The sequence below is a fragment of the Populus euphratica genome, unplaced genomic scaffold (assembly GCF_000495115.2).
Source record: "Populus euphratica unplaced genomic scaffold, PopEup_1.0 scaffold644.1, whole genome shotgun sequence".
Lineage (NCBI taxonomy): Eukaryota > Viridiplantae > Streptophyta > Magnoliopsida > Malpighiales > Salicaceae > Populus > Populus euphratica.
This window is the reverse complement of record NW_011500516.1, coordinates 86,127-104,699: the sequence shown is the minus strand read 5'-3', so window position 1 is coordinate 104,699 and position 18,573 is coordinate 86,127.

The window sequence follows — 18,573 nt, the reverse complement described above, 5'->3', positions numbered from 1 at the left end:
TTCCTGTTCCACAGCATGATCAAGAAAAGACAACAACTTATCATAATAACCATTAACATTTAACAAACCTATGGGTTTATGGTGAATGTGCAGTTGAGCCCAAGAGGAAATATGAAAGATCTCTTCCAATGTGCCTAGACCACCTGGTAAAGCAATGAAGGCATCAGCATGGTTAAACATTGCATTCATTCGAGCCGACATTGTGGAGACCTGAAGTTCCTCTCCAATTGTTTTTCCAATGATGTCCCCTTGTGCCAAAGCTTCAGGGACGATTCCTAAAACTTGACTACCTCCTAAAAATGCAGCTATTGACACACCTCCCATTAACCCAAGACTGCCTCCCCCATACACTAAATGAATCTTTCTCTCAGCTAGCACCTGACCAAGATGATTTGCTGATTCTAAAAACTCCTTTTCTTTCCCAGGACTAGATCCACCGAAAACACAAATATTTCTTATTTGATGACCTGAGGAACTTGCCATTTCTACACACTTCTGTATTTGTTGAATGTATGGGTTGAGTAGAAATGAAAGGAAGGAAAAGAGGGTTTTATAGATGAGAAATTAGAAAGGCAATCATAACATCTATATGTAGGCCAGCTGGAGTCTCACACTCTCTCTCTTTCTCTTTATTTATTTATTTATTTACTTCTAAAAAAGCATGTGTATGTACAGGTAGTTGTGATTGTGGCTCACATCTTCCCTTGGTTTTACGTCCAAGAACGGCTTAAACGCCCTCTATGGGTCGGGGATAGGCTTCCCATCCAGTTTTCTTAAAAACTAGCAAACAGGGTCTTTTTTAGTCAGATTCCCAAGACTATGTCGAGCATGTTCTTTATAGAATTGTGGCCATAAATCATAAAGCATGTTCTCAAGAGTCAATAGAAGATTATTTAAAGACTCCTTACTTAGGCCATCTTTAATGAACTGTATTTTATCTTCACGATTTACAGATACCATTCCTAAAGAATGACATTTTGTATTACAAGTCCATCTGACACATCTATGATAGACTTGCAGTCATTTTGCACGACGTTTCTTTGCAAAAGTGCTTTTACCTATTTCAGGCATGTATGAAATGAAAGAATTTGAGGACTCACCTGATTATTGGACCTTTACTTCAATTAGACAGCGAATATCTTCAAGAGTTCCATGGTTCATTAACAATCTCAATCTTGCACGTCTAGCATAGTAAATTTTTGTAATCATATTCTGAGGCAAAGCAGGAAAATACTTTTTTAATTTTTCAAGAGTGGTGTCCATTTTCAAATGAGAAGAGATGTAATGAAGGGAGAAAGAGCAAAGAATTGAACAAATATATACAAAGATATCAGTTATTATAGGAAACTGAAAGAATCGACTGAAGTCACGGAGTACCGTTATCCACCATTTGACCGGGGTGCAAAAAAAACTAGCAAAACAAAGGTCACACCAGAAGAAAACACAAAATCAATGTGTGAGAGAAAAAAATATCAATCTTTATATAAAGGATCATCCAATTCAATAGAGTCATTTTCAATTGAAAAATTGTCAAAGTAAGCTTTCAAACGATGTCCATTTACCTTGAAAACATTACCATTCTTTAGATTCTCAATATCACAAGCCCCATATGGATACACATTTTTCACAATAAAAGGACCGCTCCGTCTTGATCTTAGTTTTTCAGGAAATAAATGAAGTTGAGAATTATAAAGTAAGACTTTTTGACCAACATCGAATGTTTTTCTCAGTATTTTCTTATCATGAAACTCTTTGATTCTTGCTTTATGAATTCTTGCATTTTCATATGCATCATTTCTTATTTCCTCAAGCTCATTTATTTGTAATTTCTGCAACTGACTAGCATCATCAAGATTTGAATTGAAAGCTTTAATAGCCTAATACGCTTTATGTTCAAGTTTCACAGGCAAGTGACAAGGTTTTCCATAGACTAGTCTATAAGGTGACATACCTAATGATGTTTTATAAGCCTTTCGATAAGCCTAAAGTGCATCATTAAGTCTTAAAGACCAGTCTTTCCTATTAGGGTTCACTATTTTTTCCAAGATCTGTTTGATCTCCCTATTAACAAGTTCTACTTGTTCACTTGTCTGAGGGTGATAAGGAGTGACAACCTTGTGTGTGATTCCATATTTCCTCATTAAAGACTTAAATGACTTATTGCAGAAATGTGTTCCGCCATCACTTATCATAGCTCGAGCAATTTCAAATCGACTTAAAATATTTTCTTTCAAAAACTTTATCACTGTTTTATGATCATTATTTCAACTTGGAATTGTCTCTATCCATTTTGAAACATAATCTATTGCGACTAATATGTACAAGAAACCAAATGATGGAGGAAATGGACCCATGAAATCTATACCCCAACAATCAAAGATCTTGATGGCAAGAATAGGATTTAAAGGCATCATGTGACGTTTTGAAATAGATCCTAACTTTTGACAATTTTCACAAGTCTTGCAGAATGCGTGTGAGTCCTTGAACATGGTGGGCTAGTAAAATGTAAGATTTTTGCAGTTATCATTCTTGATGAGAAATGACCCCCACATGCCTCAGAATGACAAAATTTAATGACATTACTTACCTCATTGTCAGGAATGCATCTTCGAAATATTTGATCAGGATAATATTTGAATAAATAAGGGTCATCCCAATAAAAGTTCTTCACTTTGTTCAAGAACTTTCTTTTGTCTTGGGTACTCCAATGAGCTGGCAAATGTCTTAAAACAAGAAAATTAACAATATTAGAAAATAAAGGTATTATAGAGACAGAAAATAAGGATTCATCAGGAAAGTAGTCATCGATTGGTGTGATGTCAGATCTCGAATCTGTTGTCAATCTTGACAAATGATCTGTGATAACATTTTCGGTGCCTTTCTTGTCTTTGATTGTGATATCAAATTCTTAAAGTAACAAAATCTATCGTACCAATCTAGCCTTAGAATTGTTTTTTGAAAGAAGATAATTCAAAGCTGCATGATCACTAAAAACAAGATAAGACCTAAATTTTTCATATGCAAATATTACTGCAAGTAATTGTTTTTCAGTGGTGGTGTAATTCATTTAAGTACTATTTAAAGTTTTACTTGCATAGTAAATCACATAAAGTTTCTTATCTTTTCTTTGTCCCAAAATAGCACCCACGATATAATCACTAGTGTCACACATTATTTCAAAAGGTAATGACCAATCAGGAGGTTGAATGACAGGAGCAGAAGTAAGTAAGTTTTTAAGTTTAACAAAGGCTTTTTCACATTGTTCAGTCCATTCAAAAATATTATCCTTTGTTAGAAGGTTACTTAAGGGCTTAGATATTACACTAAAATCTTTGATGAACCTTCTATCAAAACCAGCATGTCCTAAGAATGATCTAACATCTTTAATAGATTTTGGTGTTGGCAAGTTGGCAATTATTATCGAAAAAGTTTCATTTTCTCCCGAAAAATGAGTATTTAAGATTGAATGACAATGACTTCAAATCAGATTTTGGTGGTTGAACACATGAAGGTATAGACTCAATTGATCGTGGTGGCAACTTTTCAATTTGTGGTCTCCAATTGCTTGCCTTTGATTCTTCTTGAAAATAAACCATTTGCAAATTCTCTGACTCATTAAATTCAATTTCACTGGAAATAGTTTCAAATTCTCTAGGTTGCTTACAAATGTTGAAAATATTCATCTCCAATGTTATGTTTCTAAATGATAACTTTATCAGTCCATTCCAACAATTAATCAATGCATTAGAAGTTGCAAGAAATGGACGTCCTAAAATAACAGGAATTAAATTACATGCTTCAATAGTTTGTGTATCTATGACAATAAAATCCATAAGATAAATGAATTTATCAACTTGTACTAACACATCTTTAACTATTCCTCTAGGAACTTTTACAGATCTATCAACAAGTAATAGAGTTACAGAAGTTGGTTTTAACTCACCTAGATTGACACTTTGAAAGACTAAATATGGAAGTAAATTCACACTAGCTCCGAGATCAAGTAAAGCTATTTTAATTTTATGCTCTCCAATAAAGCATGAAATTGTAGGACAACTAGGGTCTTTATATTTCAAAGCATTATTGTTCTGAAGAATGACACTTGTTCGGCTAAAAAGGCTTTCTTTTTCACATTTAGTTTTCTCTTCATAGTGCACAAATCTTTCAAAAATTTAGCATAAGAAGGTACCTTTTTAATAGCATCCACAAAGGTATATTGATCCTTACCTGTTTAAAAGTTTCAAAGATTTCAGAGTTGTGATTAACTTTTCTTTGTTTGGTCATGGCATAAGGAAATGGAAGTGCTGGCGGGGAATCATTCTTTTTCTTTGCAATGTTCAGCTTCAACCCCTTCCTTACCCTCGGAGATTAACTCATCATCTTTCTCACAAGGTTCAAAAGTGGGTTTTTCAATAACCTTACTACTGCGAAGAGTGATGACTGATTTAACTTGATCCATGTAATGGTTTACGGAACTACTTGCATTTGTATTGTATTGCTGACATGACGAAAAGATTGATGTCTTCTCCCAAGTGCAGGAGTGTCGAAGTAATAAATAACTCGGCAAGACCGGGGTCGAACCACAGGGAGGTTAATTGTACAAATTATAAATAACAATAATACAATAACAATAACAACAACAACAACAACAATAATAATAGTAATAATAGCAATAATAATAATAATAATAATAATAATAATAATAAAGAAGAAGAAGAAGAAGAAGAAGATGAAGATGAGAATTTTGAGATGAAATATTAACGTAAAGATTTAACAACAATAACAATAAATGTCAATGTTAGAGGATCCACTAATGGTATGCCAAACAAGTATAGTATAAACTCTTATTAGTCAATTGGAAACCACACACAAAGGAGGTTTCAATCAGATTATAGATTGTTAACACGATTACATTAGTCATCTTATTCAATTAATGCTAATACTTGTGAATCTCGTCAAGCATTCATGATTATAACTTATGTTAACAACAAATCAAGTTCCTTTCATAGCTCCAGTGTCAGTTATACCATACAGTATGGGCTATGAAAGTGCCAAACATTTGCTGTACCAAGTGTTATACAAAATAAATCAAGATTATTCATTTAACGAGCAAAGTATTAAAGAGTGAACAAGATAACAAATACAAAACATGTTAGTATCAAACATTAAAGTCCATATTGAGTTTACACTATACTTATTTTTACACCATTAGTGTAACCTTTTCACCTTGACATAATAAACTTATCGAGACATAATGAAAGAAAGAAAAATAAATAAACAAAATAAGAACATAAATAAGATAAAAGTTAGCTAAGTAAATGAAAGGAAATGAAAGGCATAAACTTAATATTAATGAAAGCAAAGCATAAACATTACAAAAAATACAAAGAGAGAAAGGAAGAGCATGATCTTGATATGGAAACCAAGATGCCTAAATGCATGGCAAATGCCTCCTTTTATAGGCCAAAATTGGGAACTATTGATTTGATGACTAATTGATGAGTGGGTGGCCAACTCTTGACTTGGTGACAATCCTTATCTTCTCTTGTCTGCCCAAAACGTCATTGATAACGTCAAAACGGGAGCCAGTTGCAAACATGAAAGTTGTAGGCAATTGTCTCAGCTTTCTTGTGTAAAAAATTCAGCCAAAAACATAAAAGTTGTAGGCAATTGTCTTAGATTTCTTTTGTATAAAATTTAGCTTATTTGGACTTCTAGAACTCCAGATATGGCTAAAATACTGAACCGTGCTCGGGCTGGAGGACAGCTTCGGGCTTCTTTGTTATTGCAATAATTGGGACTTGAAAATGGCATTTTTAGATCTTGGACTCCATACGAAAGTTGTAGGCCTATGTCTTACCTTTCTATCCAAATAAAGTAGACCTAAATCTGAGATCTATAGCTCTAGATATGACCCAATTACCAAACAGTGTTCCGGTTTGGATTGCACTGACATCTCTTTTCTAATTTTGGTCATCTCTTCGCCCTTGCAATTTAAGTTCTTAAAGTCATCAATCAATCCTTTCATTTATGTGATAGGCCTGCATTTAAAATGAACATTTACCAAAAATTAAAGGTATCTTATATTATTAGATATATTATTATAAAACATGCTTTAGTTGAGAAGTTATTGATACTTCAAGTGCAAAATGATGATATAAAATCATGATAAAAATGCACTTTTAAGTACTAATCACACCCCTCAACCAGCTTATTACTAGTCCCTAGTAATCAAAGCATTAAAATAGAAAAACAATTTGCAAATTCCACAAAGCAAGGTATTCATCATTGAACTTCCATTAATCTATCCAGATAAACAAACTCTCCTTAAATTTATATATCTGCTCAATACCTCTTAACAAGATATTCATCCTTAAATTTATATATCTGCTCAATACCTCTTAACAAGATATTCATAAACCTTTCTTTTGTGCTCAATGTATCAACACATAATTATGGGGCTTTTCTTGGAAGAAAACAAAATTTTTGTTTTAATGTTTAAGGTTAACTTCCTTGGGTTGGGATTATTATTTTTGTCTTCTTCTTTTTTTCTTCTTCTTTTTTTTTTTAAATATATATACATATAATTTAAAAACACCATGCATCTTTAACCCATGTAACAAGCGTTCAGCTAATGACTCCCAGACCAATTGGTCTTAGGGCATTAGGTGTTAAGACACCCCTACGAGCTTAATAACTCGAGTCGTAGATACTGATATGTAGATAGTGCAATGTTTGATTCCCTTAAGCTTTTCTCCTCAACCCATGTAACAAGCGTTGGGCCAATAGCTACCAAGTCAGTTGACTTTAGGGTATTAGGTGTTAAAACACCCCTTCGGGCTTAATTGCTTAGGTTAGGGAGGCTACGAAACCAAACTTATCTACATTTTTATTATCATCATTTTTTTTCTTTTTTTTTTCTTTTTTTTTTAATTATATATTTTTAATTATATACAATCCCTTTCCCTTAGTTGTTACCTTTAACTTATATACTATCCTTTTTCCTTCAGTGTTACCTTTAACAAAAGAACATAAATAATGTAATAATCCAATATGCAACCCACAATCATATGTTAAAGTGTGTGTGTAAATTAAGGTTTAAGAATACATGTTAAATAAGTATATGAGCAGAATTAAGTGATAACAATGCAAGAGTTTGTAAACCTGAATATTTCAAGAAGTATTATGATAGACCTTATTAAGAGTGGTTACTAAGATGCGTCTCAAGAGTCATAAAAGTTCTCCTTACTCTGGCATCATAGTAACAATAATTTTGCACATGCTTTATGAAATAGAAAACACTGTTTTTTTTTTTTAGCTACTACCCTCTCCCCTCAACTAAAACAAAATATTGTCCTCAATGTTTAAAGGCAGAAAGATAGAGTATAGAAGATATCACCTGAAATAACGAACACTGACAAACCTGAAACACACGGAAACAAATAAAAGTAACAACAAAACACAATAATAAAACCAAAAGACACAAAGATTCACAAATGAAGGCTCAAATCTAATCTAAGCTTTTTACGGCTTTCTTTAGTTGACCAATTTATACGACTCATGGAGGGTCAATTACAGGAATGAAAGATTGTAGTTGGTCAATCAATTGTTGGGATCAATTACAGGAATGAAAAATTGTAGTTGGTCAATTAATTATTTAGCAGTAGCAGCAGAGATTATGATTTGTCTTGCAGAAGATGTTAGAAATTCCTATTCCACAGCATGATCAAGAAAAGACAACAACTTATCATAATAACCATTAACATTTAACAAACCTATGGGTTTATGGTGAATATGCAGTTGAGCCCAAGAGGAAATATGAAAGATCTCTTCCAATGTGCCTAGACCACCTGGTAAAGCAATGAAGGCATCAGCATGGTTAAACATTGCATTCATTTGAGCCGACATTGTGGAGACCTGAAGTTCCTCTCCAATTGTTTTTCCAATGATGTCCCTTGTGCTAAAGCTTCGGGGACGACCCCCAAAACTTGACTACCTCCTAAAAATGCAGCTATTGACACACCTCCCATTAACCCAAGACTGCCTCCCCCATACACTAAATGAATCTTTCTCTCAGCTATCACTTGACCAAGATGATTTGCTGATTCTAAAAACTCCTTTTCTTTCCCAGGACTAGATCCACTGAAAACACAAATATTTCTTATATGATGACTTGAGGAACTTGCCATTTCTACACTCTTCTGTATTTCTTGAATGTATGGGTTGAGTACAAATGAAAGGAAGGAAGATAGGGTTTTATAGATGAGAAATTAGAAAGGCAATCATAACACCTATATGTAGGCTAGCTGGAGTCTCACACACTCTCTCTCTCTCTTTATTTATTTACTTTTGAAAAAACATGTGTATGTACAGGTAGTTGTGATTGTGGCTCACATCGTCCCTTGGTTTTACGTCCAAGAACGGCTTAAACGCCCTCTATGGGTCAGGAATAGGCTTCCCATCCAATTTTCTTAAAAACTGGCAAAAAGGGTCTTTTTTAGTTAGATTCCCAAGACTAAGTCGATCATGTTCTTTATGAAATAGTGGCCATAAATCATGAATTGCACGATGCACATCTCCACTAGGATGCGTCTCAAGAGTCAATAGAAGATTATCTAAAGACTCCTTACTCAGGCCATCCTTAATGAATTGTATTTTATCTTCACTGTTTATAGATACCATTCCTAAAGAACGACATTGTGCATTACAAGTCCATCTAGCACATCGATGACAGACTTTCAGTCATTTTGCATGACGTTTCTTTGCAAAAGTGCTTTTACATGTTCCAAGCATGTGTGAAATGAAGGAGTTAGAGGACTCACCTGATAATCGGACCTTTGCTTCAATCAACCAGCGAATATCTTCAAGAATTCCATGATTCATTAACAATCTCAATCTTGTACATCTAGCACGGTAAATTTTTGTAATCGCATTCTGAGGCAAAGGGGGAAAATACTTTTTCAATTTTTCAAGATTAGTGTCCATTTTCAAATGAGAATTGGAAGAGAGATTCAAAAAATTACACAAATATATACACAGATATCAGTTATTGTGGGAAACTGAAAGAACTAACTTAAGTCACGGAGTATCGTTATCCGCCATTTGACCGGGGTGAGAGAAACTAGCAAAAATCACTCAAAAAGAGACAAAAAAAATAAAATAAAATCAATCTTTATATACAGGATCACCCAATTCAATAGAGTCATGTTCAACTGAAAAATTGTCAAAGTAAACTTTCAGACGATGTCCATTTACCTTGAAAACATTGTCATTCTTTGAATTCTCGATGTCATGGGCCCCATATGGATACACATGTTTCACAATAAAAGGACCGCTCCATCTTGATCTTAATTTTCCAGGAAATAAATGCAGTCGAGAATTATAAAGCAAGACTTTTTGACCAACATTGAATGTTTTTCTCAGTATTTTCTTGTCATGAAACTCTTTAATTCTTGCTTTATGAATTCTTGAATTTTCATATTCATCATTTCTTATTTCCTCAAGCTTAGTTATTTGTAATTTTCACAGTTGACTAGCATCATCCAGATTTGAATTGAAAGCTTTAATAGCCCAATAAGCTTTATGTTCAAGTTCCACAGGCAAGTGACAAGATTTTCCATAGACTAGTCTATAAGGTGACATACCTAATGATGTTTTATAAGCAGTTCGATAAGCCCAAAGTGCATCATTAAGTCTTAAAGACCAGTTTTTCCTATTAGGGTTCACTGTTTTCTCCAAAATATGTTTGATCTCCCTATTAGCAAGCTCTACTTGTCCACTTGTTTGAGGGTGATAAGGGGTGGCAACTTTGTGTGTGATTCCATATCTCTTCATTAAAGACTCAAATGGCTTGTTGCAGAAATGTGTTCCACCATCACTTATTATGGCTCGAGGGACTCCAAATCGACTTAAAATATTTTATTTCAAAAACTTTATCACTGTTTTGTGATCATTGTTTCGACTTGGAATTGCCTCTATCCATTTTGAAACATTATCTACTGTGACTATTATGTATAAGAAACCAAATGATGGAGGGAATGGACCCATGAAATCTATACCCCAACAGTCAAAGATCTCAATGACAATAATAGGGTTTAAAGGCATCATGTGACGTTTTGAAATAGTCAAAGATCTCAATGACAAGAATAAGATTTAAAGGCATCATGTGACGTTTTGAAATAGATCCCAACTTTTGACAATTTTCACAAGACTTGCAAAATGCATGTGAGTCTTTGAACATGGTGGGCTAATAAAATCCACTTTGTAAGATTTTTGCAGTTGTCTTTCTTGACGAGAAATGGCCCCTACATGCCTTAGAATGACAAAATTTAATGACACTACTTACCTCATTGTCAGGAATGCATCTTTGAAATATTTGATCAGGAAAATATTTGAATAAATAAGGATCATCCCAATAAAAGTTCTTCACTTCGTTCAAGAACTTTCTTTTATCTTGGGTACTCCAATGAGCTGGCAATTGTCCTGAAACAAGAAAATTAACAATATTAGCAAACCAAGGCATTGTAGAGACAGAAAGTAAAGATTCATCAGGAAAGTAGTCATCGATTGGTGTGATGTTAGTTTTCGAATCTGTTGTCAATCTTGACAAGTGATCTGCGACAACATTTTCGATGCCTTTCTTATCTTTGATTGTGATATCAAATTCTTGAAGTAATAAAATCCATCGCACCAATCTAGCCTTAGAATCTTTCTTAGAAAGAAGATATTTCAATGTTGCATGATCATTAAAAACAACAACAGGTGAGCCAACAAGATAAGATCTGAATTTTTTACATGCAAATACTACTGCAAGTAATTCTTTTTCAGTGGTGGTATAATTCATTTGAGCACTATTTAAAGTTTTACTTGCATAGTAAATTGCATAAGGTTTCTTATCTTTTCTTTGTCCCAAAACAGCACCTACGACATAAGCACTAGCATCACACATTATTTCAAAAGGTAATGACCAATCGGGAGGTTGAATGATAGGAGCACAAGTAAGCAAGTTTTTAAGTTTAACAAAGGCTTTTCACAATGTTCAGTCCATTCAAAAACAGTATCCTTTGTTAGAAGGTTACTTAAAGGCTTAGATATTACACTAAAATCTTTGATGAACCTTCTATAAAAACCAGCATGTGCTAGGAATGATCTAACATCTTTAAGAGATTTTGGTGTTGGCAAGTTTGCAATTAACTCGATTTTAGATTTGCAACCTCAATTCCTTTTGATGAAATAATGTGACCAAGTATAATGCTGTTTGTTACTATAAAATGACATTTTTCCCAATTCAGCACAAGATTCTTCTCTTCACACCTGGTCAAAACCTTTCCTAAGTTAGTCAAACAATCATCAAATGAATCGCCAAAAACAGAAAAATCATCCATGAAAATCTCAAGAAAATGTTCAACCATATCACTAAATATACTAAGCATGCATCTTTGAAATGTGGCTAGTGCATTACATAATCCAAAAGGCATCCTTCGATATGCAAAAGTACCAAATGGACATGTGAAAGTAGTCTTTTCTTGATCTTCCAATGCAATTTTAATTTGGTTGTAACCCGAATAGCCATCTAGGAAACAATAAAATTCATGACCTGCAACTCTTTCTAGGATTTGATCCGTGAAAGGTAAAGGAAAATGATCTTTTCTAGTCATTGAATTAAGTTTCTTATAGTCAATGCACATGCGCCAACCAGTAATAGTTCTAGTGGGAATTAACTCATTGTTCTCATTTGTTATCATAGTGACTCCAGACTTCTTGGGTACAACTTGGGTAGGACTTACCCATTTGCTATCAGAAATAGGATAAATGATTTCATTATCTAAAAGCTTAATGACTTCATTTTTCACTACTTCTTTCATATTAGGATTTAGCCTTCGTTGCATTTCTCTAGAGGGTTTAGCATTTTCCTCTAAATAAATTCTATGTGTACAAATCAAAGGACTAATTCCTTTTATATCATCTATGATCCATCCTAATGCATTTTTGCGCATTTTCAGAGTTTGTAATAACTTACCTTCTTGATGTGCATTAAGTTTGGAAGAGATTATTACCAGAAAAGTTTCATTTTCTCTCAAAAATGAGTATTTGAGATTAGATGGCAATGGCTTCAAATCAGGTTTTGGTGGTTGAACACTTGAAGGTATGGACTTAATTGATCGTGGTGGTAATTCCCCAATTTGTGGTCTCCAATTACTTATCTTTGATTCTTCCTGAAAATAAATCATTTCCAAATCATCAGATTCATCAATCTCAATTTCACTGGAAATGGTTGGAAATTGATCATGAATTAATTTTTCAGTAAAGTCCACTTCCTGTAAATCATTATCATCTCTAGGTTGCTTGCAAATGTTGAAAATATTCATCTCCAATGTCATGTTTCCAAATGATAGCTTCATCAGTCCATTCCTACAATTAATCAATGCATTAGAAGTTGCAAGAAATGGACGTCCTAAAATAACAGGAAATGAATTACATATTTCAATAGGTTGTGTGTCCAAGACAATAAAATCCACAGGATAAATGAATTTATCGACTTGTACTAACACATCTTCAATTATTCCTCTAGGCACTTTTATAGATCTATCAGCAAGTAAAAGAGTTATAGAAGTTGGTTTTAACTCACCTAGATTGAGACTTTGAAAAACTGAATATGGAAGTAAATTCACACTAGAACCGAGATCAAGTAAGGCTCTTTCAATTTTATGCTCTCCAATAAATCAAGAAATTGTAGGACAACCAGGGTCTTTATATTTCAAAGCATTATTGTTTTGAAGAATAGCACTTACTTGTTCGGCTAGAAAGGCTTTCTTTTTCAGATTCAGTTTCCTCTTCACAGTGCATAAATCTTTCAAAAATTTAGCATAGGAAGGAACCTATTTAATAGCATCCAGCAAAGGTATATTGATCCTTACCTGTTTGAAAATTTCAAAAATTTCAGAGTTGTGATTGACTTTCCTTTATTTGGTCATGGCTTGAGGAAATGGAAGTGCTGGCGGAGAATCAGTCTTTTCTTTGCAATTTTCAGATTCAACCCCTTCCTTACCCTCAGAGATTGACTCATCATCTTTCTCATAAGGTTCAAGAGAGGGTTTTTCAATAACCTTACCACTACGCAGAGTAGTGACTGATTTGACTTGATCCATGTGTTGGCTTCCAGAACTATTTGCATTTGTATTGTATTGCCCTTTGGGATTTTGTTGTGGTTGAAATGGAAACTTACCTTTCTCTTGGAAACTGAGAGCAGATGTTAATTTTGCAAGAGTATCTTTAAAATCTATCATGTTTTGAGCAAGTTGAGTATTGATTGTCCTTTGCTTTTCAATGAATGCATACAATGTTTCCTCAAGATTTCTTTTAGAAGGTGGAGCATAAGGAGGTGCATATCCATGAGAATTTTGGAAATTGTGGTGTGCTTGAAACGGTGGTTGTGAAGTTTGTGCATTGTTGTTCTCACTCTTCCAACTGAAATTTGGGTGATTTCTCCAACCAGGGTTGTATGTTTGGGAGTATAGGTTGTGGTTGGCCCCTTGGAAACTGTTTAAAGCATGGGCTTGTTCATGGAGACATTCCTTAAAAGAAGGCAAGGTTGGACAATCGTTGGTTGAGTGTTCATTTGTTTCACAGATTTGACACACAATGTTTTCAACAGATTTTAATTGACCACTCTTTTTCAATTCTAGTGCCTCGACTTTTCTAGCTAAAGATACAAACTTGGGTTGAAGGTCATGATCTTCCCTAAGGTTGTACATGCATCCACTAGATGTATGAGGTTGAGTTTTACTCGGTACCTCATAAGTACCCGTGGTGTCCCAATTTTGAGCATTTTCAGCTAACAAGTCTAAGTACTCCATTGCTTCATCAGTGTCTTTATCTTCAAAAGTTCCATTGCACATCAATTCAACCATTTGCCTATCTTTAGGTGTTAACCCTTCATAGAAATGTGAAACCAATCTCCATGTTTCAAAACCATGATGAGGGCAAGTACTAAGCAAGTCTCGATACCTATCCTAATATTGATAAAATGTTTCTCCTGGTTTTTGAGTGAAAGTAGTGATTTGTCTTTTGAAAGAGTTTGTTATGTGAGATGGGAAAAACTTCTTCAAAAACTGTTGTTGCATTTCATCCCAAGCATGAATGGATCCTGGTCTTAAATTTTGTAGCCATGTTTTAGCTTTATCTTTTAATGAAAAAGGAAAAAGCTTTAATCTGATGGTGTTCATGCTACAATTTAAATTATTATGTGTTGCAGACCTCTTCAAATTCCCTTAAATGCAAGTATGGATTTTCCAATTCTAAGCCATGAAAAGAAGGTAAAAGTTGAATAATACCTGGTTTAAAATTAAAATGAGATGCATTATAAATAACTAGGGTCGAACCACAGGGAGGTTAATTGTACACATTATAAATAACAATAATACAACAACAATAACAATAACAACAACAACAATAATAATAGTAATAACAGCAATAATAATAATAATAATAATAATAATAATAATTATAGTAGTAATACTAATAATAATAATAATAATAATAATAATAATAAAGAAAAAGAAGAAGATGAAGATGAAGATGAGAATTTTGAGATGAAATATTAACGTAAAGATTTAACAACAATAACAATAAATGTCAAGGTTAGAGGATCCACTAATGGTATGTCAAACAAGTATAGTATAAACTCTTATTAGTCAATTGGAAACCACACACAAAGGAGGTTCCAATCAGATTATAGATTGTTAACATGATTACATATTATATATTGTTAACATGATTACATTAATCATCTTATTCAATTAATGCTAATACTTGTGAATCTCGTCAAGTATTCATGATTATAACTTATGTTAACAACAAATCAAGTTCCTTTCATAGCTCAGGTGTCGGTTATACCATACAGTATGGGCTATGAAAGTGCCAAGCATTTGTTGTACCAAGTGCTATACAACATAAATCAAGATTATTCATTTAACAAGCAAAGTATTAAAGAGTGAACAAGATAACAAATATAAAACATGTTAGTATCAAACATTAAAGTCCATATTAAGTTTACACTATACTTATTCTTATACCATTAGTGTAACCTTTTCACCTTGACATAATAAACCTAACTAGACATAATGAAAGGAAGAAAAATAAATAAACAAAATAAGAACATAAATAAGATAAAAGTTAGCTAAGTAAATGAAAGAGAACATAAAAGTTAACTAAGTAAAGGAAAGGAAATGAAAGGCATAAACTTGATATTAATGAAAGCAAAGCATAAACATTACAAAAATACAAAGAGAGAAAGTAAGAGCATGATCTTGATCTGGAAACCAAGATGCCTAAATGCATGGCAAATGCCTCCTTTTATAGGCTAAAATTGGGAACTATTGATTTGATGACTAATTGATGAGTGGGTAGCCAACTTTTGACTTGGTGACAATCCTTATCTTCTCTTGTGTGCCCAAAACATCATTGATAACGTCAAAATTGGAGCCACTCAAAAACATTAAAGTTGTAGGCAATTGTCTCAGCTTTCTTATGTAAAACATTCAGCTTATTTGGACTTCTAGAACTCCATATATGGCCAAAATACTAAACAGTACTCGGGCACATGAGAGAAGACATCAATCTTTTAGTCGTGTCAACCTTGGTCTTTTGGCTTTATTAATACTGAACAGTGCTCAGGCACATGGTTATTTATTACTTCGATACTCCTGCACATGGGAGAAGACATCAATCTTTTAGTCGTGTCAACATACAGCTGCAAACAACTTTGAGAAGAGCTAGGGTTACCTTCTCTCTCCTCCTTATATTTATACTCCCCATTAAATGAGGTGGGTGTTTGGGGGTTGGTTTAGATGTGTTCTTATCCTTGTTTTGGTCTATCTAAAACCAGTTTTACCCCTTCCTCTCAGCTCCTTAAGCTAATTATTATTATTTTATTTTTGAGACAAAAACTACATCACTACCAATGTAGAAATCGGCAGGGAAAATTGCTTCGCTGTAGATGCCAAAATCGGTAGTGAAAATTGCGTCGCTGCTGATCGAGAAATCAAAAGCAAAAATTGAGTTATCAGTTCTGTCTATATATATATATATAGATGTATTTTTCTTTTGGGTGTTTATAGGGTGTGTCAATAGCTATATTTTTATAAGGTAGTCAAGCTTTGGTGTTCATCCCCAAAGCTTTAGCCAAAGGGGACATCATTGGAAAAATAATTAGAAAGGAACTACAAGCCTCTACAATGTCTGATCGAATGACTACAATGTTTAACCATGCTTATACCTTCATTGCCTTACCAGGTGGTCTGGGCACATTGGAAGAAATCTTTCATATATTCTTCTAGGCCCAACTTCACATTTACCATAAACCTATAAGTTTCTTAAATGTTAATGGTTTTTATGATAATTTATTATCTTTTCTTGATCATAATGTGGAATAAAATTTTATAACATCTTATCTATTACTACTATTGAACAACTAATTGATCAACTACATTCTTTCATCCTTGAAATTGATTCTTCCTTAAGTTGCATAAAATGGTCACCCATGGACAACCATAAAAAACTTGGATTTGATTTAATCCCTTATTTGTGAAACCTTGGTCTTTTGGCTTTATTAATAGCATATTATTTTGTTTTGTTATTTCATATATTTTCTTAAGTGTGTTTCAAGTTTATAAGTGTTTGTTGTTTCAAGTTTATAAGTGTTTGTTGTTTCAAGTGATGTCTTCTATACTCTATATTTCTATCTTAGAACATTAAGGACAATGTCTTATTTTGATTTGAGGGTGAGAGGGTCATAGTTGACATTTAAAAAAAAACTAACTAACTAATTGTTCTTGCTATTATTAAAACCATTTGACAAAACTATTATTAGGATGGCAGAGTAAAAAGAAATTCTATTGACTCTCTGATTAGTACTTAAAAGTGCATTTTTATCATGGTTTTATATCATCATTTTGCACTTGAAGTATCAATAACTCCTTAACTAAAATATGTTTTATAATAATGTATCTAATAATATAAGATACCTATAATTTGTGGTAAATGTCTATTTTTAATGCAGGCCTATCACATAAATGAAAGGATTGATTAATGACTTGAAGAACTTAAATTGCAAGGATAAAGAGATGGCCAAACTTAGAAAAGAGATGTCGGTGCAATCCAAACCAGAACACTGTTCGGTAATTGGGTCATATCTAAAGCTATGTATCTCAGATTTAGGTCCAATTTATATGGATGGAAAGGTAAGACATAGGCCTACAACTTTCATATGGAGCCCAAGATCTAAAAAGGTCATTATCAAGTCCAAATTGTAGCAACAACAAAGAAGCCCGAATCTGTCTTCCAGCCCGAGCACTGTTTGGTATTTTGGCCATATCTGGAGTTCTAGAAGTCCAAATAAGCTGAATTGTTTACACAAGAAAGCTGAGACAATTGCCTACAACTTTAATGTTTGCAAGTGGCTCTAATTTTGACGTTATCAATGACGTTTTGGGCAGACAAGAGAAGATAAGGATTGTCACCAAGTCAAAAGTTGGCCACCCACTTATCAATTAGTCATCAAATCAATAGTTCCCAATTTTGGCCTATAAAAGGAGGCATTTGCCATGCATTTAGGCATCTTGGTTTCCAGATCAAGATCATGCTCTTCCATCTCTCTTTGTATTTTTTTGTAATGTTTATGTTTTGCTTTCATTAATATTAAGTTTATGCCTTTCATTTCCTTTCCTTTACTTAGTTAACTTTTATGTTCTTATTTTGTTTATCTATTTTGCTTTCTTTCATTATGTCTAGCTAAGTTAGTTATGTCAAGGTGAAAAGGTTACACTAATGGTGTAAGAATAAGTATAATGTAAACTTAATATGGACTTTAATGTTTGATACTAACATATTTTATATTTGTTATCTTGTTCACTCTTTAATACTTTGCTTGTTAAATGACTAATCTTGATTTATGTTGTATAACACTTGGTACAACAAATGCTTGGCACTTTCATAGCCCATAATGTATGGTATAACCGACACCTGAGCTATGAAAGGAACTTGATTTGTTGTTAACATAAGTTATAATCATGAATGCTTGACGAGATTTACAAGTATTAGCATTAATTGAATAGGATGACTAATGTAATCATGTTAACAATATATAATCTGATTGGAACCTCCTTTGTGTGTGGTTTCCAATTCAATAATAAGAGTTTATACTATACTTGTTTGATATACCATTAGTGGAACCTCTAACCTTGACATTTGTTATTATTATTGTTTAATCCTTACATTAATTTTTCATCTCCAAGTTCTCATCATTATTATTATTATTATTACTATTATTACTACTACTACTACTACTACTATTATTATTATTATTATTATTATTATTAGTATTACTAGTATTACTATTATTATTATTATTATTGTTGTTATTATTGTTATTATTGTTATTATTATTGTTGTTGTTGTTATTGTTATTGTTATTGTTGTTGTATTATTGTTATTTATAATTTATACAAATAACCTCCCTGTGGTTCGACCCCGGTCTTGCCGGGTTATTTATTACTTCGACACTCCTGCACTTGG